Genomic DNA, 23,786 nt, shown 5'->3' on the forward strand with positions numbered 1-23,786 from the left:
AGATGCTTCACTGAGGGGGCTATATAAATAGTAAACACATACCGGTGTTTGACATGATTAGTCACCAGGGAAATGCAAATTGAAACTACAATGAGATGTCCCCATATCTATCAAAATGGTGTTTCCAAAATAAAGAAGAAAAAGGAAGAAGATGCTAAATGTCACCCATACTTTGCCAAGGGACAGTGAAAATGGCACAGCAACCCTGCAGAACTGTTTGGCAGTTTATTTTGAAATAAGCATGCAGACAAGTGCTAATGAGCCACACTTGTAATCCTAGTTACTCAGGAGACTGAGATCTGATGATTACAGCTCAAAGCTGGCCTGAATGGGAAAACCCTCTAAGATTCTTACATCCAATTAACCAGCAAAAGGCTGGAAATAGAGGTGTGGCTCAAGTGATACAGCGAAAAAACACTGAGCAAGAGGCTCTGAATTCAAGCTGAAGTGCCTGCACAAAAATAAGCATATATGTACTATATACAACATAATAATTGGACCTGGATATTTTCCTTCATGGAAAAGAAAAGTTACATTCACACATTTGAATGGTTCATTTGTGTACTACATCCATACCATAGAACAATTCTTCCAAAATACAAAGGAACAACTGATACATTCAATAACATAGATGAATCTTCAAAGAAGTACGCTAAAGGAGAAAAAAAAAATCCCAAGATGGAGGCTGGGAATATGGCCTAGTGGTAAAGTGCTCGCCTTGTATACATGAAGCCCTGGGTTCGATTCTTCAGCACCACATATATAGAAAAAACCGGAAGTGGCACTGTAGCTCAAGTGGTAGAGTGCTAGCCTTGAGCAAAATGAAGCCAGGGACAGTGCTCAGGCCCCGAGTTCAAGCCCCAGTACTGGCAAAAAACAAAACAAACAAAAATCCCAAGATGCCATTTGCAGAACCATCATAAAATGACGTTTCAGAGTTGTCATTTTGTAACCAGAGTTAAAGAAGGGAGAAAAGGAATGAAGAAAATCAGGTTATGACTATAAAAGGCAACATAAGGTCTTTGGGTTGATAAAATCTGTCCGGAGGTATTACTAGCAATATCCAAGCTAGGACCATGTATTGCTTTTGTATAAAATATCCCTACCAGGGAAGAAATTGAAAAAAAAAAAGTATATCAGCCAATGAGATGATCAAGCCTAACATACTTAGGTGAAATGCTTATGGAGTTAAATAATAGCGTGGATATTTTTGCCCTGAAAGTATAGCTACAGAAATTTATTTATTTAACAATACTAGATGTCATTTAGACATATTTTTCCCATTCATGGCCCTGTATTGTTAAATCTAGCCCATTGTCTTCCTATCCCATAATTTCTTGTTAAATAAATGAATGAAAGATGGAACAAGGGATACAGGCTAAGGGTACAGTTCAAGAGATTAAAAAAAAAAAAAAAAACCACTTGCCTAGCAAGCATGAGGCATTGAGTTAAAATGCCTGTACTGCCAATAAGAAAAAGGGGAAAATATATACTTAATAAAAGAAATCACATGCTAGTTCCTCCTCATTTCTAATTTAGACAGTAAATTTACTACTTAGTTCTTTAAATGCTACTGTGTGTATTATATAGACGTAACAAATTCCTTAGTTGTGATGTACCTGATGGGCTGAGTACATTTTTCTACCCTGTGGAATATTTTTAGAAAGGATTTTTTTTATATCTTAAGAAAGCAACCTGCAATTATGACAATTTTTCTCCTAAAATAGAGTTATGTGTCATTCAGAATATTCCAAGTCCTATTTTTAGCCTTTTTTAAAATTTCCTATTCTAAAAGCTAAAAAAAAAAAGAAAATCAACAACTCACCTGATTTGAGCTCTTTTTCATTTCAGAAAAGAACATTAAAATGTCTTCTCTTCTAATTCATATCTCTTCTTGCCATACAGAATTATTACTCACACTCCCACCTCTCCTCATCCCAAGTGACTTCTACTGAAATGAATCAGCAGCATTTGGCTGTGTAGTGAGAAAGCTTAACTTGGAAATCTTGGAAAATTAGAAAATAGAAAGTGGATAGACATACTTCCTTTACAAGTACTACTCAAATTCCAATTTAAAAATCTAGGTGGGGGAGCTGGGAATATGGCCTAGTGGTAAAGTGCTCGCCTCCTATACATGAAACCCTGGGTTTGGTTCCTCAGCACCACATATATAGAAAAAGCCAGAAGTGGGGCTGTGGCTCAAGTGGTAGAGTGCTAGCCTTGAGCAAAAAGAAGCCAGGGACAGTGCTGAGGCCCTGAGTTCAAGCCCCAGGACTGGCAAAAACAAACAAACAAACAAAAAACCCAAAAATCTAGCTGGGCACCCCAGGCTCACACCTATAATCCCAGCTAGTCAGGAGGCTGAGATTTGAGAATTGAAGTTCAAAGTCAGACAAGGACAGACAAATCCAAGAGACTCTTATCTCCATTTAACCACAATAAAAGCCAGAAGCAGAAGTGTACCTTAAGTGGTAGAGCACCAGCCTTGAGTAGAAGAGCTAAGCAAAAACATGACGCCCTGAGTTTAAGTCCTACAACCAGCACAAAAATAAAACCATCGAGTAAAAAAAAAAATTAGACACCATGACATTTCCTGAACTACCTAAATGAGACAAACCTAGTGATAGAGCAACTAGCATCTGGCACTTTAAGGTTGATAAAAAGCCTTTGCAAATCTGGGTGCTTCACTCAATGGTATAGTGCTTGCCTGGCACTCTGTGTTAAATCCCCAGTATAAAAGCAGAAAAAGAAGTCTTTGTGTTATTCGGTTACTCCTTACTTTTTTATGTATTAGGTTTGTTCTGTCCTCATTTCATAAGGTATATGTTGAATATGATGGTTTTTTATCATTGGCTCAGAATTATATATCCTGTCATTAACCAGCTTTATGACACTGACCAAGTCACAGGTCGCATTCCTCCTACACATTGAAGCTTACAACTGAATTTCAAATTTGGGGGGTATACAATACCAGGGTTTGAAATCAGGGCCTTGTATTTGCTCTACCACTTGAGCCATACTCCCAAACCTTTTTTTTTTTTTTTTTTTTTTTTGCTTTAGTTACTTTTTCAGATGTAGTCTCATGCTTTTGCTCAGGCTACTTTGAACGTCCTGATCTCTGTCTCTCAAGTAGCGGGGATGAACTTCATTTTTAACACATATGGCTTCAGGGAGATTAAACAATTCAGGATAATCCAGGAATTAGGTAGCTGCTAAGGTTAGAAAAAGAAATTCACACTGTTAGGATCGGCAAAGCCTGTCTCAGGCATTGAGGTAGGAAGATGTACATTTTCAAAGTATAAGTATCAGTGGCTGTCTTCCAAAAGGAATGTTCAGATTTTCACAGTAAAGAAATAACTTCTCCAGTCCTTACCTACTAGCTTATACTCTTCTTTCTTTTCTCTTCTGATCTTCCATGATTTAGCGCCTCTCCCTGTTTTTTATGTGAAAACTTTAAGATATGGTGCATTTCTGTTTCAAAAAAATTGTCACAATTTTACAAAGCACAATTTGAGCCTTCTTACATTAAATTATTAATGCAGCCATTTGACACTGCCTATAAGTCTGAGAAATCACCATTGTTTCTATTTCTGTGGTTCATATTTCAGGTTAGAGCAGGCAATTAACCAATACAGCTTCCTCTTAAAGGCAAATGTATTCTTGTAGTTTATGCTAATGCCAATTTCTTTTTTTTTTTTTTTAGGTCTGAGATTAGAACCAAAACACAGTACTTGCTGCTTTCACTCATTGGCTAGCACTCTACCAACTGAGCCACAGCTCCAACACCTAAAGTATTGCTTAGTTATATCTTTTTTGGCCAACTTCTTGAATGGCTATTTCAAGCAAATAACAATAACCAAATAACTTATGACTGAGAATCTAGCTAAATAACAATAAATAAAAGCATTCTTTACTTAGAATTGCTACCATTCATTCATTTACATTCATCCATGCAATTAACTGTCTTCAAATTTATACTATGGGCTGGGCACTAGTGGCTCATACCTGTAATCCTAGCGAGTCAGGAGGCTGAGATCTAAGGATTGCAGTTCGAAGCCAGCTGGTGCAGAAAAGTCTGTGAAACTCTTATCTCCAATTAACCACCAGAAAACCAGAAGTGGAGCTGTGGCTTAAAGTGGTAGAGTGCTAGCCTTGAACAAAAGAGCTCAGGGACAGAGCCCAGGTCCTGAGTTCAAAACCTAGGACAAAAAAAAAAAAAGGCGACAATGTCCCAAGGGTCAAGGAATCAGTCAAAAATCAAGGCAGACATATGAGAGTCCCTGCATTCTGCATTCATTCTGTTCATTATATTCATTATGTTAAATAGAATTTAGGCAAATAATAGAGATACAGCACTATTTTCTAACCTAATGATTCTCCACTGGGGATGATTTTAAACAGCCACCCTGGAATATCTGATCAATTCTGGAGACAGGAAACAGGACACTATTGACATTTGGTGGATAGAGTCTAGGAATGCTGCAGGACAGCTCAAACAATTGCCTATTCGTTTTCAATTAGAAGTGAGGATAATGCAGGCAGGAAGAAGTGGGAGGGTTTATGCATCTCCCTTTGCATTTTATTTTATTATTTATTTATTTATTTATTTAGCCAGTCCTGGGGCTTCAACTCAGAGCCTGGGCACAGTTCCTGAGCTTCATTTGTTCAAGACTAGCACTCTACCATTTGAACCACAGCACCACTCCCGTTTTCTTTTTATGTGGTACTGAGGAATCAAACCCAGGGCTTCATGCATGTGAGGCAGGCACTCTACCACTGGGCCACATTTCCAGCACTCCCTTTGCATTTTAGAGAATAGTGAGAATAGTTAGGCAATATAATGCAGCAGAAGTTATATAGCAGGTTCCAGTCCCAGAACTTAAGAGATAGGCAGTTTCTATTCCACTCATTGCTGGAACTTGCCACCATGTCTAAGCAGGCCCATTTACAACTACCAGAGAGACCGAATGGAGCTGTAACCTCCTCATGGCTGAACTTCCAGCTGACAGTCATCATCATTTTGCCAGCCAAATTTGGGCTAAATGAAAGAAGCCAGATATCCCTCAACACGCACACGCACACGCACACGCACACGCACACGCACACGCACACACACACACTTCACCTCGTTTCTATAGTAAATGGAAACTGATATGCAAACTATAGTGAAAACAAGAGAGCCATTGTTGCCTGGAAATGAGGAAGCCAAGTGGGAGACACTATAGAGAATCATGGAAACCTAGAGATCATTGGATCACAGTGATGGATTCACAGTTGCCAAGGCTTATTAAATTGTGCATTTTAAATCTTTGTCGCATTGTCAGTGATATGTGTTGGTTGATTGGTGTTTTATTTTATCAGTACTGAGGCTTCAACTAAGTTATAGGATCATGCTTTATTACTTGAGCCACACTTATCCCTGCTTTTTTGCTGGTTATTTTGAAGCTAAAGTCTTGAAGACTTTTCTTCCTGAGCTGGTCACAAACCACGATCCTCTAGAGCTCAGCTTTAAGATCTCAGCCTCCCAAATAGCTGTGAGTACAGCCATAAGCCAGATCACTTTTGGTTGTTTTTATGCCTTTGATTCATATTGACAATTATACTTTCTTGATGACATTTTGCTTCTTAACTGGTATTCAGTTTTACCAAATGTGGTTTCACTTGGAACCCTGTAAGTCTTTTTCTCCCACTGAACATTTCTTCTCTACTTAGACCATCCTGATTCTATTCTCCATTTATGCTTATCAAATGTTTGCAGCCATGTAAGAACAAGGATTAGAGAATTATTAAGGGATAAAGACTGAAGCCAAGTATTGTTGCCATCTAGCACCAGAACCAATCCTGCTAAACCAACAGACTCAGATGCCTGTTTGCTTTCCTTTGTCTTCTCTTCAAGCTGCTTGATTGAGTCTCCCAAAGGGAGGTGTGTTCCATTCTGTTTTGATAGGATCCAGATTCTCCAGATAAACTCATTTACAATGTGTACTCCCTCAACCCAGACCAACTGCGTTATTTTTAAATTACTCCTTTCCTGAGCTGGCAAAACAAACTAACTTGAATATTAATATAAAAACACTGCAAAGTGGAATACTTCATCAGCTTCAGCATGACATCATCTTTATTGAAGAACAAGGATTTCTGTATAATCAAAATACTATGTACTTTAACCTCCCCTTCATTCCCAAGAGCATATAGCACAGTAACCAGAGGATTTAAAACCCCCTCTGTAAGAGCTTTTGACAATGGATGGAAGTGAGGTATAAAACAGAAAAAGAACAATGCTGTTTCTGGGTTTTTAAAAATTCTTTCTATTTTCTTTAAGTAGTTGCACAGAGGGTATCAATTCAACACACCAGTTTCTGAGTACAATGCATCTTGACCAGTGTCACCCTTCTGTCATTGCCCTCTATCTGTCCCAACCCCACCCATCTCCACAAGTGACCTGGCTCCGTTTCCACAAATGTACATTGAATATTATGACTGCATTTGCCAACCCTTCCTCTCTCCATTTGTCCACCCTCTCTCCTTAAGCCTCAGACAAAACATGTTTCAGATTCTTGTATTCATTTTTGTTAAGCTGTCAATTATTTGAAAGAATTACACTATGAGAATCCACCCCTGAATATACTGTACTTTAGTCAGTTTGATTTTGTATATATGCATATGGCCCTTATATTTTCATGTTTCTATTTTATATCTAACTTCCACATACAAGAGAAAGCATGTGCTCTTTCTCTCTTTCTCTCTCTCGGAGCCTAACTTACTTCAGTTACCATAATTTTTTACAGGTCATCTGTTTCCCTAACAATGACATAGATAAGGAAGAAAAAAAGGAAGATGAGAGTGAGACTTGTTTTTCAAGCTTGAAACACTAAACTTCTAGAAATGAGCATTCTTGCTTTAGGGGTAGTTGGCTAGTGGATCCTTAAATCCATACTTACCAAGTAACAAACATAAATGTAAATGTAATAGTTCAGGTCACAAAATAAAATAAAATGAAATATGTAGCCAGCTACTAATGGTTCATGCCTATAATCCTAGCCACTCAGGTGGCTGAGATCTGAGGATCACTATTTGAAGCCAGCCTAGGCAGATAAATCTGAGAGGTTCTTATCACCAATTAGCCAGCAAAAAGCCCTAAGTAGAGTTGTTGGCTCAAGTTGTATTGACATCTAAAAAGAACAAAGTTTCAGGTGTCTGCAAATCACTCCAGAATATGGTAATTTAAAATGTTGGCATTTTAAAAAATAAAATGTCAATGTTAACTGGGCATGGTTGTACATGCCTGTAATCCCAGCCTTTGGGAGGTTGAGGCTGGAGTATTATACAAGTGTGAGGCAAGCCTGAACTACCTATCAAGTTCTAGGCCACCATAAGTTCCTGCTGTACAGGAAACAGCACATTTCCTTATTTGATTTCTTCTGAACAGGCTGAATCAACACTGAAAACCAACAATGACTCCACACTATTTGGGATTCTGGATCCTGGCCATGTTTACTACTTGAACCTGTCCAATAGTTGGTGATTAGAGCAAAATAATTATGTATGTCCTTCACTAGAAAGTACTAGCTTTGATGTTATAATCTTTTATAAGAGCTTCAAGGCTTGATTTTGAGAATGTTGGTTAGTGGAGAATAAAACATCTGTTGTTGTTTTTTTTCATGTTATCACATGTTTCCTATAAGCCCAGAAGTATGAGTGAAAAGTTGGAGAACATCCATCTCCAAGAAGCCAGAGTGGGAGTAACAGGCTCCAAAACCACAGTGAAAACAAGTCTGAAGCAGGGTGCTGATGGCTCACACCTGCAACCCTAGCTATTCAGGAACCTGAGATCTGAGGATCATAGTTTGAAGCCAGCCTGGGGAAAGAGAGTTGGAGAAACTCTTAGCTCTAATTAGACAGCAAAATGCCAGAAGTGGGACTATGGCTTAAGGGCTAGAGCTCCAACCTTGAGCAGAAAAAACTAAAAGACAAAGCCCAGCTTCTGAGTTCAAGCCCTAGTACCAACAAATTCATACACACTGCAGACATACACACATGCACAGACACACATGCATGAACACAAAATCTTCTTAGATGTTTGATAGATCTCAAGGTGAATCTCATCTAGATCTCAAGGTGAATGTGTCCTCGCAGGGACACAAGCCTTATATTTCTACCTTTAATCTCTAAATGTTGTATATTCTAAGGCAAAATTGGCAATGGGAAGGGAGTGGCAGCTTGAAATGTTTGGAGTAAGGTATCTTTTTGGAAATATAATTTATTATTGTTATTATGGTATTGTACAGAGCTGTTTCATAGGTCAGGTCATAAGTACAGTTCTTTTTTTTGGGGGGGGGGAGGGCAGTCCTGGGGCTTGGACTCAGGGCCTGAGCCCTGTCCCTGGCTCATTTTTGCTCAAGGCTAGCACTCTGCCACTTGTGCCACAGCGCCACCTCTGGCCTTTTCTATAAATGTGGTGCTGGGGAATTGAACTCTGGGCTTCTAGGCCGTATTCCCAGCTCCAATAAGTACAATTCTTCTTGGAGAGTGTCACTCCTTCCTTCTTTTTCCCCTAGTTTCCCCCTTTCATCCCTACCCATAAGTTGCACCATTCATCTTCCACATCCTATCTCCTTGCGCCATCATGGCATTTTTCACCCTTCCTCCCTCCATCTTTGCCCCTCAAAAAACAGAAAAAAAGAACAAGCAAAACAAAACAAAAACAGCAACAGCAAAGCCAGGTATCTTTTTACCTGAAATCCCATACTGATACCATGAAAAGAGATGTAAAAATAACAAAGGTAATTTGAGAAGCAATGTAGTGCTTAAAAGTAAACTGTGAGCCTTACCATTGCTTTGTAAATCTCATGCTTATTTGTTCTTGTTTTTCACTCACCTCAATTTCTAGCAGTCAGAAAGAAAAGATTCAGAAGGCTTTGCTGGAATGGTTTTGAGAAATAAAGCCTTTTAATCTACTTATCAAAATGGTGCTCAGCGTTCTCATTTCCGGCCATAGAATAAGAAAGATAAACTTAAGAACAAAGCACTTTACTAACAAAGAGGAAACATTTGTGTAGGCTTGATGTTGCTTTTAACTTGCTGTGTTTTCAATTTACAAAGAAATATGCAAAAAGAATAAACCAATTATACTGAACCTTCCTATGTACTCGTGATTAAATAACCTTATAAATATCCATGTGCTTTCTACCTTTGGGGAAAAAAAAAACCTTGATTCCTAAATTTCTTTTCAATAACAATTCCGCAGGCCTAACCAAATAAGATTAAAGCCAGCCATTGTTGCTCACATCTGTTATCCTATCTACTTAGGAGGCTGAGATCTGGAGATTGGGATTCAAAGCCAGCCAAGGCAGACAAATCCAAGAGACTTTTTTTTTTTTTTTTTTTTTTTTTTTTTTTTTTTTTTGGTCAGGGCCTGGATGCTATCCCTGAGCCTCTTTGTGCTCAAGGCTAGTGCTCTACCACTTGAGCTACAGGTCCACTTCCGGCTTTTTCTGAGTAGTTTATTGGACATAAGAGTCCACAGATTTTCCTGCCTGGGCTGGCTTTGAACCATGATTCTCAGATCTCAGCGAGCCACCAGATTTTTATGGACAAGTGAGCCATGATGCACAGGTCTAAGAGACTTTTATCTCCAATTTACTAGTAAAAAGCCAAAAGTAGAATTGGGACTCAAGTAGAGCACCAGCACTTCCACTGAGAACTCTATGGGAATATAAAACTGGAAAGGAAGAACCCAAGATATTCTTACTAAAGAGAATAGAAATCTGCAAATTCCAAGGATTCTATAGACATGATTATAGGAAGGTTTATGTAACAAGAAGGTACAATATCAACATAGAAAACTAATAGGATAGCTGGGCACCAGTGGCTCACCCCTGTAATCCTAGCTACTCAGGAGGCAGAGATCTGAAGGTCACAGTTCAAAGCCAGCCCAGGCAAAAAAAAGAAACCAGCCTATGAGACCCTTATTGCCAATTAACCACCAGAAAACCAGAAGTGGTGCTGTGGCTCAAAGTGATAGGGTGCTAACCTTGAACAAAAAAGCTCAGGGACAGAGCCCAAACCCTGAGTTCAAGCCCCAGGACACACACACACACACAATTGATAAACTCAACTTTTAAAAAACATTAAAGATGTAACATTAAAAAAGGAAATATAGGAAAATACCTTTATGATCTCAGTATAAGAAAGAATTGTTACCCAAACAGAAGTAAATTTAACTTTTTTAAAAAACAAAGTTAAAAAGAAACAATACAGATTTGGACACTGTCTGTAGCATCTGTAACCAATAAATGATTAGTTTATAAACAGTATTCATATAAAACACTACAATAAGGCTGTGGCATGTAGCCCAATGTTAAAGTAAGTGTGCTATACCCATTAAGTTTTAGATTCAATTCCCAAACCCAGAAAAACAAAAACATGAAAATAGACTCCTACCACTAACATCATGGACAATGGTATAAACAGACTGTACTAATTAATTCTCTCTCATTGTGACAAAATATGTGTGGTAGCCATTTCAAAAAGAAAAACAAACTGTTTATTTGGGCTCACAGTTTCAGAAATTTCAGTCCAGGCTTGGCTGGCTCCGTGGTTTTCCAGGCCTGTGAAGAGGGAGAGCAGGGAGCACAAAACTGCTTTCCTCAGGAACAGTAAGGAAACAAAGTGAAAAGGGCTCTTTTTTTATATAACATTTCCCCTCAAACTCAGACATGGTGTATACATGAGTTAATTCGTTCATGAAGTCAGAGTCCTCATGATTCACTCACCAAAGGCCTCACCTTCAAAGACTGCTGCCCCAAAGACCAAGCCTTCAATGCATGAGTTTTGGGGGCCACTTTAAATCTAAAATATAACATAGGCACTGGTATTTGTCCATTGTGCTTCACCCAATTGACAAGCATTTGAAAAGATGCTTAGCCTTACTCATAGTCAACAGAATACAAAGTAAAACCATAGGTACAGACCATCAAAGTGACAGATATGTTTTAAACTCTGACACAACTCAGCAGTGAGGAAGATGTTTATCAAGAGAGAATCTCAAACTCTGATCCATGAAGTCATTCAGAGATCATGGGGTCCACAATGTCTTCTGATGCTACCATTTTAAAACATAGCTTCCACAGCTCTGCCAGAGGCACAGAGAACACAGAGTTCTGTTGTTTTCATGAGCTTACCTGGAAATAACACACACCACATTCACATACGGCATATTAACTCATGTTAATGGAACCAATCTAACCACAAAGGATACTGGGGAATTCAGTGGGGGGGAGGGGTGTGGGAGGGTGTATGTATATGTGGAGAGTGTATGTATATGTGTGGGTGGATGTGCGTGTGGGTGGGTGTGTCTGGGAGAAGGAAGAGGAAGTAGGATTTAATGAGTACATGTTATTCTCTCTGCCATATTTTAAACTTGCATAAAGCTGAGTAGAGATGGTTATCAATTTTATTAGTCTTTCTATCATTGTGTATTTCAATTCTCCGATACTTTTCTAAAAAGAAGAGAGATTAAAATAAATCAAATGGTCTATCTTGGGCTACAGGTCTATTAGATAAGAAATCAAACTGGGCTGGAAATGTGGATTAGTGGTAGAGTGCTTGCCTAGCATACATGAAGCCCTGGGTTCAATTCCTCAGCACCACATAAACAGAAAAAAGCTGAAAATGGTGCTGTGGCTCAAGAGGTAGAGTGCTAATCTTGAGAACAAAGAAGCCAGGAACAGTGCTCAGGCACTGAGTTTAAGCTAAGGACTAGCAAAAAAAAGAAAAGAAAAGAAAAGAGTCAAATACAGCTGGGTGCTGGTGGCTTATAGTAGCTACTCAGGAGGCTGAGATGAGGATGGCAGTACAAAGCCAGTACAGGCAAGAAAGTTCATGAGAATCCTTTTTTTGCCAGTCCTGGGCCTTGCACTCAGGGCCTGAGCACTGTCCCTGGCTTCTTTTTGCTCAAGGCTAGCATTCTGCCACTTGAGCCATGGCACCACTCCTGGCCGTTTTCTATATATGTGGTGCTGGGGAATCGAACCCAGGGCTTCATGTATATGAGGCAAGCACTCTTGCCACTAGGCCATATTCCTAGCCCTGAGACTCTTATCTCCAATAAATTACCAAAAAAAAAAAGCTGGAAGTGGCACTGTGGCTCAAGTGGTAGAGTGTTAACCTTGAGCAAAAGAAGCTCAGGGACAGCACCTAGGCCCAGAAGCCTCAGGACCGACCTCCCCCCCATCCCCACAAAAAAGGGTCAAATCCAGGTTTACTCAAGAAATATTTATTGGATCCCTTACTGCCCTTAAGAAGGGCACATTCCAATGGTAAAAGACACACATTAAAAAGCCATAATATACCAGGTGCCAGTGGCTCACACCTGTAATCCTAGCTACTCGGGAGACTGAGATCTGAGGATCACTGATTGAAGCCAACCCAGGGCAAGAAAGTCCATGAGACTCTTACCTCTAATTAACCAGCTTAGAGCCAAACTAGAGCTATGGCTCAAGTGGTAAAGCACCAGTCTTAAGTGAAAAAGCTAAGGGACAGTGCCCAGGCTCGGAGCATAAGCCCCAGTACTGGCACACGTGAATAGAATATGAGACAAATTATGTACAAAACTCCCCCAACCATTGTAATATATTTATATATCATAAATCACTGAAAACATCTTTGTGATGGTTCTGAGTCCCAGAAGATGTTTAAATGTACACTGGCAATTTATGAGGGCACAGTCAACTTCAATTATAGAGGCTGAACTATGGGGAGTTGTCTTTTTTTTTCAGGGAATGCTTGAAGTTAAACTTTGTCACAAGCTCCACCTGACTCATACTCAGCCTGCACCAGCTTGTTAGGGAGGAACTGCAGAAACAATCCAGTCTTCTTTGACCTCGTGACTTCAAGTAAGAAGTGATTTGCCCTTCAGCAGGATGGAGAAAGTCCTCGAAGGGCAGAATTGCTTACCAAAATCTGTGCCTCATCAACAGAGCCACTAGCCTGACAATTCTCAACTCTCAATATGTGTCCAAAAGGGGCCACAAATTACAAGATTTAGCACATTTTCTAGACTGTCTTCTTCAACCAAGAATATGATTGATTTTGATATTTTACCTCCCAATAGTCTTCTCAATGCAGTTCTTGAAAAGTTTTCCATAATATAACTATGGTTTTTCTGATAGATTCCATATTTTTATCCATTCATTCAACACAAACTTTCTATGTATATGCCAACTTTTTCCAATCTCAGCTGGTATTCTACCACTAGAGAAACACCCCGACTTACTGATTTTGCTGGTTAATTGGAGATAAGAATTCCACAGATTTGTCTGCTGGGCTGATTTCAAACCTTGATCCTCAGATCTCAGCCTCCTGAGAAGTTAAGATTATAGACATGAGCCAGTCTTAATTCAGTTCAACACAAACTTGTGAGTTTGTGCTACATTGTAGAAATCCGCCAAAAACATGTCTCTGATGTCATAAGCTTAGATTCTACTTGGGAAAACAGACATTAATCAAATAAGCATATCAATAAATAACCTATATTGATTACATCCTGAAAAAGAATACAGTTTTGTGAATGTGAATAATGCCTAGGGGATATTCTAAAAGGATGAGAAAAGCCAGATTAGGCTGGTGATGGCTTGGACTAATGAGATGGTACAGAGAAGACATCTTTTGGTGGCTAAATGGATAGGACTGATGATTCATAGGTAAGTGGACGAAAGGATATAGAATGTCCAGAATGCCTCCTAGGCCTGAATCCTAAATGTATTTCCTTTACATTGTTAGAACATTTTTTTCTTGTCAATTTTTTAATCTATGGGTTACACGCCTTGCACAGGCATTTGCTCCTCAGAAACAAATATTCCTTTAACTGGCGAGGGAATCTTTGGCATCCTGGCAACCTTTAACCATGTTGTACTCTGTACCGGTCTTCTTCTTCTTTATAGGCAGGATGTTGATAAATCCAGATACACAAACTCTCATCTCACTACTACTCGATACAGTGAGCTTATACTCGTCAGAGAAAACATTTAAATTTGTCATATTATGGTTGCATGTACATTAAAATGACACACATTTTGCAGAGATAAAAGGATACACAAAGAAAAGAAAGTGTCCTTCCATTTTCACATCTTCTCGTCTCCCTGCTGTTGCTGTCCCCAGTCAATCATCATGATAAATTCCAGTGTCCTTCAAGGGATCATTTTTGCATAGGCAAACAAATATTTTGTCATCAAGCAGAGAGGTGCTAGACACAGTGATCCACATCTTTCATTCTTCACTTTAATCTATCTGGAAGACCTGTTCATATCATCTTAAGGTATACAATGTAATTTAATTAGTGCGACTTAATTATCCTGCCCTTTACTGATGGAAATTTATATTGTTTCCAATTGTAGGCTGTTCCGAACCATGCTGCAGTAACTAATCTTTGCAGATCTCAGTTCCTACCTAGGAAAGCACCTCTGTAGAGAAAATTTCTCTGCATGGAAGGCATGTGCATTAGTCATTTTGATAACCTGTTCCATGATTTTAAAGTATGCTCCAATTTACACTTCCATTTGCAATGTGTTACCATTTCTTCTCTCCCACATCCTCACCCACACATTATGTCATCAAGCTCTTTGATCTGAAAAGCATATTATTGAATCGTTCTTATTTGCATCTCTCTTACAGTGAGATTAAATATGTCCCATTGATGGAATCATGCTATGATTTTCCCATCTCTGGGAACTTTGTATATCTGCTACTTTATGGGAAATTTAGCAAAATTAAAATTAATGAAAAGTCTTCTTTGGTCACATATGAGTAAAGATAGATTGTCAAATCTGATTGCATTGTCCTTTGAATAGGAAGACACATGATCAAGTTTGATGAAGTCACTAACCAATTGGAGAATATCTGTCTTTAAGGAGCCAGCATGGGAGTGACAGGTACCAAAACCACAGTAAAACTAAGTCTTTTTTTTTTCTAGTTAGTCATGGAGTTTGAACTTGGAGCCTAGGCATTGTCCCTGGGCTCTTTTGCTCAAGGCTAGTCCTCTATCACTTTGAGCCACAACATCACTTCCAGTTTTCTGGTGGTTAATTGAAGATAAAAGTCTCATAGCCTTTCCTGCTTTGAACTATAATTCTCAGATCCCAGCCTCCTGAGTAGCTAGGATTACAAGTGTGAGCCACCAGCACCTGGCTCTAAAATTAAGACTTAAGCTGAATGCTGGTAGCTTATACCTATAACCTAGTAGCCACTGAGGTGGCTGAGGTCAACCCAGGCAAGAAAGTCCATGAGACTCTTATCTACAATTAACCCACAAAAAGCCAAAAGTGGAGTTAAGGCTCAAGTGTTAGATGGCTAGCCTTGGGAGAAAAAAAAAATAAGGACAGCACCCAGGCCCTAAGTTCAAGGCCCAGTATGAACACACACACACACACACATACACACACAAAGTCAATGATTCAGCACACTCAACCTTTCACACTCTCCCTCCAGTGCAGGGAATAGGTACTCCTCCCTCCAGCTCATTCACTTCTGGCAGCCTCCGGTCCACCTGCAGTAGTTCAGGTTCCTCTGGATTCTCAGACTCTGAGATTTGCCTAGAAGGGAATGTTGGGTGGGCCTTCAGGAACTGTCACTGAGAGGGAGTGGAGGAACTAGAAAAGGCTAGAGGGAGAAGATGAGTTACAGGACAGTAGCAATGGAGACCACAGCTGATCCCACAGGGATCTCTGAAGATGTCATGAACTGAGACTTGGGGCTCCAGCACCTGGTAATTACTCCCAATCAACAGAGCATAATTTGAGGTGAGGCAGATCTCTGAGGAAAGTCTCAAATATGAGCTGGGGAAATGGGTAGCTTTGGCCCTGAATGTGGATCTGGACAGCTTACCATAGCATCCACCATAAGTAGAACAACCCTGACCAACAAATACTAAGCCTGGAACACTGGAATATCAGGATTCGAACAGACCCAGAACAGGGCATCGTAGTTTGCATCTGTGATCTCAGCACTCAAGAGGCAGAGGCAGGAGGATTACCAGTTCAAGGTCCCCATGGGAAACCTAGTGAGACCTGATAGCTTTGAATGCTGATCTTCAGATCTCAGTCTCATGAGTAGCTGGAATTACAAGTGTGAGTCACCTCCATCCAACTCAATTAGTTTTTTATTGAATGGGGTGCTTGCCTATCCTATAAGGTGACAGAAAAACAAAAGCAAAAACATATCCTTATTGTGAAGTTAGGGTCATAAGCAAGACACATATGTGAAGTAGCTAGCAAAAGATCAAATGCTGAGAAGCAGGATGAGGTCAGCACACTCAGGAAAGGGGCACTAGCCATCATTGACGGGGCTCACCTGACTAGAGGGAAGCCAGAGTTGTGACTGTGGTAGGCCTGGTAGCATTTACATGAATGAATACAAGATGAGAGTGCAGGCTTTCGTAGACAGGGTAACAGCTATATTCCTGCCAGCTCTTAAAAGTCTCTCACAACATTTGGCAGAGGGTGAGTACTGAGTCACCTTTCTCTGAGTCCCACTTACATCACCTGGAGCCAGGGAAGCTATTACCCACCAGTTTAACATATATCAAACACTACTGCAAACAATATAACAACATTGCAAGAAGGAGCTCTTCACAGTGTCAGCAAAACAGCAACCCCCACTTCGTTGGGCAATTCATTCATTCATTAACCTCTGGAATGTGCTGCCTGTAACATCAGTAGAGAGTTAAATTTTTCTTGGATTTAAAATAGCCTTCAGGGGCTGGGAATATGGCCTAGTGGTAGAGTGCTTGCCTTGTATACATGAGGCCCTGGGTTCGATTCCTCAGCACCACATATATAGAAAAAGCCAGAAGTGGGGCTGTGGCTCAAGTGGTAGAGTGCTAGCCTTGAGCAAAAAGAAGCCAGGGACAGTGCCCCAGTTCAAGCCCCAGGACTGGCAAAGAAAGAAAGAAAGAAAACAGACTTCAGAGCTGGTATCTGAGGCTCATGCCTGTAACTCTAGCTACTCAGCAGGCTGAGATCTGAGGATCACTGGTCAAAGCCAGCCTGGCAGGAAAGTGTGTGTAACTCTTATCTCCAATTGACTAGTAAAATGTAGAATGTAGAGACATGGCTTACATGATAGAGCACTAGCTTTGAGCTAAAACAAAATGTCCAGGACAGTGTCCTGGTCCTGAGTTCAAGCCCCAAGACTGGCACAAAAAAAAAGGAATTACAAGTTAATAAAAGAAAAAAGAAATAAAATTATATTCAATTACCTATCTTCATGCTGATGCTTATGGAATACCATGGCTATTTGGGCTTATAGCACATGTCAAATAATAATAAAAAAGACAGTGCTGTATTTCATCTTTTAAATTACATAACCATAGAAAAGTGCTTTTCAATGCAAACTGAAAGAAAACAACACTTGATCAAAATGTAATTGAGAAGCAGATGAAGAAACATTAAATGGTCTGGGAGTGGTGGTGCACATCTGTAAATCCAGCTACTTGGGAGGCAACATCTGTCATCTACGAGACTTGATCTGAAAACTGAGTGTGCCCCCAAGATTTGAGGGCCAGGCTCAAGGTGCATTTGTTTCTGCTCACTCACCTCGCTATGATCATGAATCCAGAAAAAAAAAATCCACCCAGCTTATAAACCAGCAGTAAGTAACCATGGGAACCTCCATGGTGGCCAAGACACTGGGTGGATTTGTGGCGTAAATAGCCAGCCATTCTGTAGCACACAGGTGACAGCCAGATCTATTTACATGCCATAAGCCACACAACCCATTCCCAGCATTGCCTTGAAGTACACATTTTCAAAATTTAAAATTGTGGAAAATTATGTATAACATAAAATACACCATCTTTTTGTTGTTGTTGTTTTTGGTCATGGGGCTTGAACTCAGGGTCTGAGTGCTGTCCCTGGACTCCCTCACGCAAAGCTAATGCTCTACCACTTTGAGCCACAGCACCACTTCCAAGATACACCATCTTAACTGGATTTAAGTGTACAGTTCAGTGGTATTATCTTCACATTATTGTGTAACCATGACCACTATCCAACTCCATCTAGAACTCTTTCAAAACTTCTGCAAATCTGAAACTATTCCCATTAAACACTAGGTTTCCATTCCTCCTTCCCTAGCCACCTGGCAATGGTAATTTCATTTTCTTCAAGACAGAGACTTTTACACTGAAGCATTTAATTCAGGTTCTAGGAACACAAGTTTTCCTCATGACAAAGTCATTCTCTGCCTTCCAACATTAAGAACTCTGGCCCATTCCTGCCTGTTTGCAAAGGTCATCGTCCTAGTTTTGAGATCATCTTTGATCAAAAATGGCTGAAATGTAAGAAACTTCAGGCTATCTCAGTTATTTCTTACTATTGTCTCTGGTTCTTCTCATTCCAGAAAGCATGTCTCTGAATTGTACCCTGGTTCACATAGTACCTTATTTGCTCTTTGTTGGTTGTGGGGCTTGAACTCTGGGCCTGGGCACTGTCCTTGAGCTTTTTTCACTCAACGCTAGCTCTCTACCACTTTGGGCCACAGAGCCACTTCTGGTTTACTGCTAGTTAATTGGAGATAAGAGTCTCACAGAAGCCAGGCACAGGTGGCTAATGCCTATAATCCTAAATACCCAAGAGGCTGAGATCTGAGGATCAAATCCTAGCTATCCAGGAGGCTGAGATCTGATGATCAAATCCTAGCTATCCAGGAGGCTGAGATGTGAGGATCAAATCCTAGTTATCTAGGAGGCTGAGATCTGAGGATCAAAGCCAGCTTGGGCAGGAAAGTCTGCCAGAAAACCAGAAGTGGCACTGTGTCTCAAGTGGTAGAGCACTAGCCTTGAGCTGAAGAGCTCAAGGACAGTGCCAAGGCCAGAGTTCAAGCCCCAGGACTGGAAAAAAGAAAAAAGAAAGAAAGAAAAGAAAAATGCAGACTTTGATCATGAATACTTTGTTCTAGTTGGGTGTCAATGGCTTATGCATATAACCCTATCTACTCAGGAGGTTAAGATCTGAGGATGACAATTCAAACTCAGCATGGGCAGACAAGTCCAAAAGATTCTCCAGTTAACTGGCAAAAAGCCAGAAGAGAAGGTATGATTCAAGTGGTAGGGCGCCAGCCTTGAGTGGAAAAAGCTAAGAGAGAGTACGAAGGCCTGAGTTCAAACCTCCATAGTGGCACACACATACAAAAGAAGAGTGTGTCTATATACCAAGGGGAATGGCAGAAGCAGAGAGAGAGACAGAGACAAACAGAGATTGCACAGAAGACTAAGCAATATTATTTAGGGAGCAGGAGGACAAATTATACATAGGTGAGGACCACTACAATTGTCCATCAGTATCTTCTTATTCTAATCTCTTCCTCATCAGTTGGCGAATGTTGGTAAGGCACAAGTTCCAGGCTACATCCAGTAAACTGATAGACAACACTTTGATATTACCTACCAGAATATGTCAGATATGAAAGCTATCATCACCATTTCCTAATTGTTTAAACCAGCACCTACCTGCTCCCTTGTTTGTAAGGAGTAAAAGTAGCAGCTCATTCAAGCCTTTCAAAAATCTATCTCCAATCTTGGTCTTCAGGCAGAGTCCTCTGCAGCTGCCCTCTCCAGTCAGGCTGCTGCCCAGGAACCTGCCTTGTCATCCTGGTGTCTTCTGGGCAGATAGGAAGACTGAGAATAACAGCCTACCATGGCCTGCTAGGCCCTTTGTCTGCCTTCTATCCCACTCCCATAGCTTAAGCAACTACTCTTCCCCACTCTCTCTCTCTCTCCTGTTCCTTGAACAAGAAAGCACTCAGCTGCTTCCAGACACCACCCTTGCTTTCACTTCTGCCTAGAATGCTCTTTTCCTTAGCACTTCAGTTGTCTGGCTCCTCACCCTGCAGGTCGCAGCCTGAATGTCACCCTTCATCTCAGCTCATGAGCATAGATCCCACACTCCCTTAGGAGCAATCCTAACACCCTTCCCACTTCCTTCAAAACACTGACAACAATCTGTTCTTATTTTTCATTTCTTGTCATTGCCTTCCCCCTTTCCACCAACAAAATAGAAGTTTGATGATAGCTAAACCCTACCTCTCTTGTCTCCTTATTATCCTCCATGTTTAGGACAGATGCTTCATGTATGAATGCTTGGACAGCTCCATTAAAACACACACACACACACACACACACACACACACACACACAAAAAAAAAAAAAAAAAAACAACTGCTTAAATCCTACCACACAGTGTATTAAGAGGTAGTGTTCCTGCTATTGACCATATTATCTCACTTAATGAAGTCCCTCCTGGGGCTTGAACTCAGGGCCTCGGCACTGTCCCTGAGCTTCTTTTGCTCAAGGCCGGGCTTTTTCTGTTTATGTGGAACTGAGGAATCAAACTCAGGGCTTCATGCATGATAGGCAAGCACTCTATCACTAATTAACCACATTCTCAGCCCCCCTTACTTTGAAGTGCCAGACACGTGAACCCCATTTTAGAATTAAACCCTGAGCCAATCAGATTTGTACCTGTGTCCTAATCTTGCTTGCACACCTGATTGTTGTAACCTTGTTCTTTGCCTTTATAAGCCCTGTGTAATCACAGCTTGGGGCTTCCTCCTAACCTCCGCTGTGTCGGTGGGTAGGACGAGGCCTGAGTTGCAGCTCGCTTGAATAAAGCCTTGCCTTGCTTTTGCATTTCGGAAATGTCTGAGTCTCGGTGGTCTTTTTGGTGGTGGTCTTGCGACTTGGCACAACGACTTCATTCTTACAACTCATATAGCAGTTATAATCCAGGCCACATACTACAAAGTCACTAGTTCATTTTTCCCTTTTGGTTTTTGCTTTGTTATGTTGTTCAGAGCTGGGAATCTAGCCCAGTGCCCTGTATGAGAAAAGCTGCCTTGTCTATCATCAATGTGAGTTGCTTAAAAGTTCCTGCTTTAGCCTGGCACCAGTGGCTCCAGACTGTAATGCCTGGGGACTCAGGAGTCTAAAATCTGAGGATGGCAGTTCAAAGCCAGCCTAGGAAGGAAAATCCATGAGACTCTTATCTCCAGTTAACCACTAGAAAACTGGAAGTCACACTGTGGCTCAGAGTGGTGAAGCACTAGCCTTGAGTGAAAAAGCTCAGGGACAGCACCCAGGCTCTGAGTTCAAGCCCACTTTGGCTTCGTGGACTGGCTCTTCTTGGTTATTCTACTAAGCAAGCAAAGAGAGGCAAAGAGTTATGGGGAGGGGGGGTGAATAACTGAGTGTGTCTCTGTATTTTAAATAGTACTAAGTATTACAGAAGGTAAATTCTAATACTAAGATATTTTTGTATAATTAAAAAAAGAAGAGGAAATGCTTTGGGACATGAAGGATTTTTTTTTTTAATACAAGATTTTGTCTGGCTGGGAATATGGCCTAATGGCAAGAGTGCTTGCCTCCCATACATGAAGCCCTAGGTTCGATTCTTCAGCACCACATATAGAAAACAGCCAGAAGTGGCGCTGTGGCTCGTGGCAGAGTGCTAGCCTTGAGCAAAAAGAAGCCAGGGACAGTTCTCAGGCCCTAAGTCCAAGGCCCAGGACTGGCAAAAAAAAAAAAAAAAAAAAAAAAAAGATTTTGTCTTAACTGGTTGTTCCAAAATGGGATTAAGACACACCTCAGCTTGTTCAAGGAAGTTGCTGCAGGTATGAGTAACTGTGACTGTTAATCTTATCTCTATAGTCTTTGGGGTTAGAGTGAGTAGCTCACACCAGTAATCCTAGCTGAGGCTGAGAGCTGAGGATCACAGCTGGAAGCCAGCCAGCCAGAACTGGAGAGACTCTTATCTCCAATTAAGCACCAGAAAACGGCAAGTAGAGAGCTGTGGCTCAATTGGTAAAGCACTAGCTTAGAGCAAAACTTCTCTCTCTCTCTCACACTCCCTGTCTATCCATGTCTATCTCTCTCCCTCTCTCCTTCCCTTCCTCTCCTTTTAATGATTGCTTTATGTAAATACATTAGCTAACCTCTAGCAGATTATGAACCTGAGTTCAGTCAATGGGAGCAGAGGGACAAGGCCTGCTGCAATAAGGATAAGAAGGGTGCAGCCTGTCTGTTCGGTGAGCTCGCTTGCTAGATTTAGCTGATGTCCCACACATCTGCAGAAGAAAATTTTGCTTTACTGTTCCTTTTGAGATGGTTTCCTTATTCCTATGTAACACCTCAACATCCCAGGCCATTTCTAACACTTGCCCACATTAAGTAAGTTTTCTACCACTGAGCCCCACTTTCATCCCTGGCTGGAAGTATTGGATTCATCACTTGCATCACTTTTTACTGTATTGGTACTTCTCCATTGCCCAGGGTCAAAGCCAGAGCACAAAGTATACTGAGTAGCTAGAGATCCCCTCAAGGTGATAATATAATCAGCTTTTTGGTAAGTTTTTATTATGTCAAATATAAAGCCAACATTAGTTAAGTCAGCAAACACAGATTTGGGTCAGTAACTAGGGAAAATATCTGGGTTCATTCTGATTGATGAGGAGAGGAGGGATTGAAGAGTGCTAAGAGTTTGAGTAGAGCCAGGGAAGAAGAAAAATTACAAAAAGCAGGAAGGCGAGAGTGGTTCATGTGAAATCTATATAGGTTTGCTACCTGGCAATCTTGGAAATTAAATCTCCTATCTTCCCACAAAGAGGAGACCGGGACCTGTCTTCAGGTGTTGCTAGAACAAACAGTAAATTCTTTTGCAACCTTGAGTTGTTTGATAGGCTTTTTTCCCCCCTGGTCCTGGCACTTGAACTCAGGCCTGTAAGCTGTCCCTGAGCTTTTTTGCTTAAGGCTAGTGCTCTATCATATAGGCATTTTAAAAGGGGACTAAAATGTGACATTGAGCTGTTAGAAACCATGTTCTATGTTAAACCAATCTTTGTAAATCAAGGTTGAAGCTTAGTGAATAAGAGGGCTCAGAGTTGGGTAGGGTGTTATATACCTGTAATCCTAGCACTCAGAGGAAGTAGCAGGAAGATCTCAAGTTCAAGGTCAGCCTGAACTTACACACACACACACACACACACACACACACAGAGAACATTTCCCATAAAGCTTTATTAGTATGTGCTTAAAAAGAATATCATTGTCAATTATAAATTTTAACAGAAAATTGAACCCAATTTGCAAATGGACACATTCCATTCTACCTGTAAAGATGCCAAAAATATGTACATCAAGAGAGTTTGAAGAGCTGGGTGGAGATGTGACTTAAGTAGTAGAGTGCTTGCCTGGCAAGTACAAGTATCACAAATTAAAAAACAAAAAAATGTAAACTATAAGAACCTCCCCCCCCCATTCTCTAGAAGAATCTGTTACTATCTTAACCTTCCAGAAAGAATGATATATTCTAGCAAAAAAAAAAAGCCTGTTAAGTTATTTCACATTGAGAAGCCAGAAGAAAAGTTTCCCAGCCTGAGTATTAACAGTTGGGCTTTGAAATGTCTGCTTGGAAGTGCTCTGGAGGATGGTGCTAGAACACCATAGGACTGATGAAGACTTTTATACATCCACGTGGTTGCTTGGGGAGAGTTGTAATCTACAGTGATCAAGATTGAAAAGCTGGGTGCTGGTGGCTCATGCTTGTAATTCTAGCTACTCAGGAGGCTGAGGTTTGGGGATCAGGGTTTAAAATCAGCCCAGGCAGAAAAGTCCATGAGACTCTTATCTTCAATTAACCAGAAAACCAAAAGTGGCTCAGAGTGGTAGAGTACTAGCCTTAGGCAGAAAAATTCAGAGACAGTGCCCAGGTCCTGAGTTCAAGCCCCACAACCTACAG

At 40.6% G+C, this 23,786-nt stretch overlaps 1 long non-coding RNA gene across 1 annotated transcript; it reads left to right on the top strand.

Annotated features, from left to right (window-relative positions):
- Positions 1-140: 140 nt before the first annotated feature.
- LOC125346083 lies at positions 141-23,716 on the top strand. Its single transcript, XR_007209860.1, has 3 exons — positions 141-387; positions 15,758-15,763; positions 23,701-23,716. It is a non-coding gene; the product is annotated as an uncharacterized LOC125346083 (long non-coding RNA).
- Positions 23,717-23,786: the final 70 nt, after the last annotated feature.

Source organism: Perognathus longimembris, chromosome 2 (genome assembly GCF_023159225.1).
Source record: "Perognathus longimembris pacificus isolate PPM17 chromosome 2, ASM2315922v1, whole genome shotgun sequence".
Taxonomy (NCBI): Eukaryota; Metazoa; Chordata; class Mammalia; order Rodentia; family Heteromyidae; genus Perognathus; species Perognathus longimembris.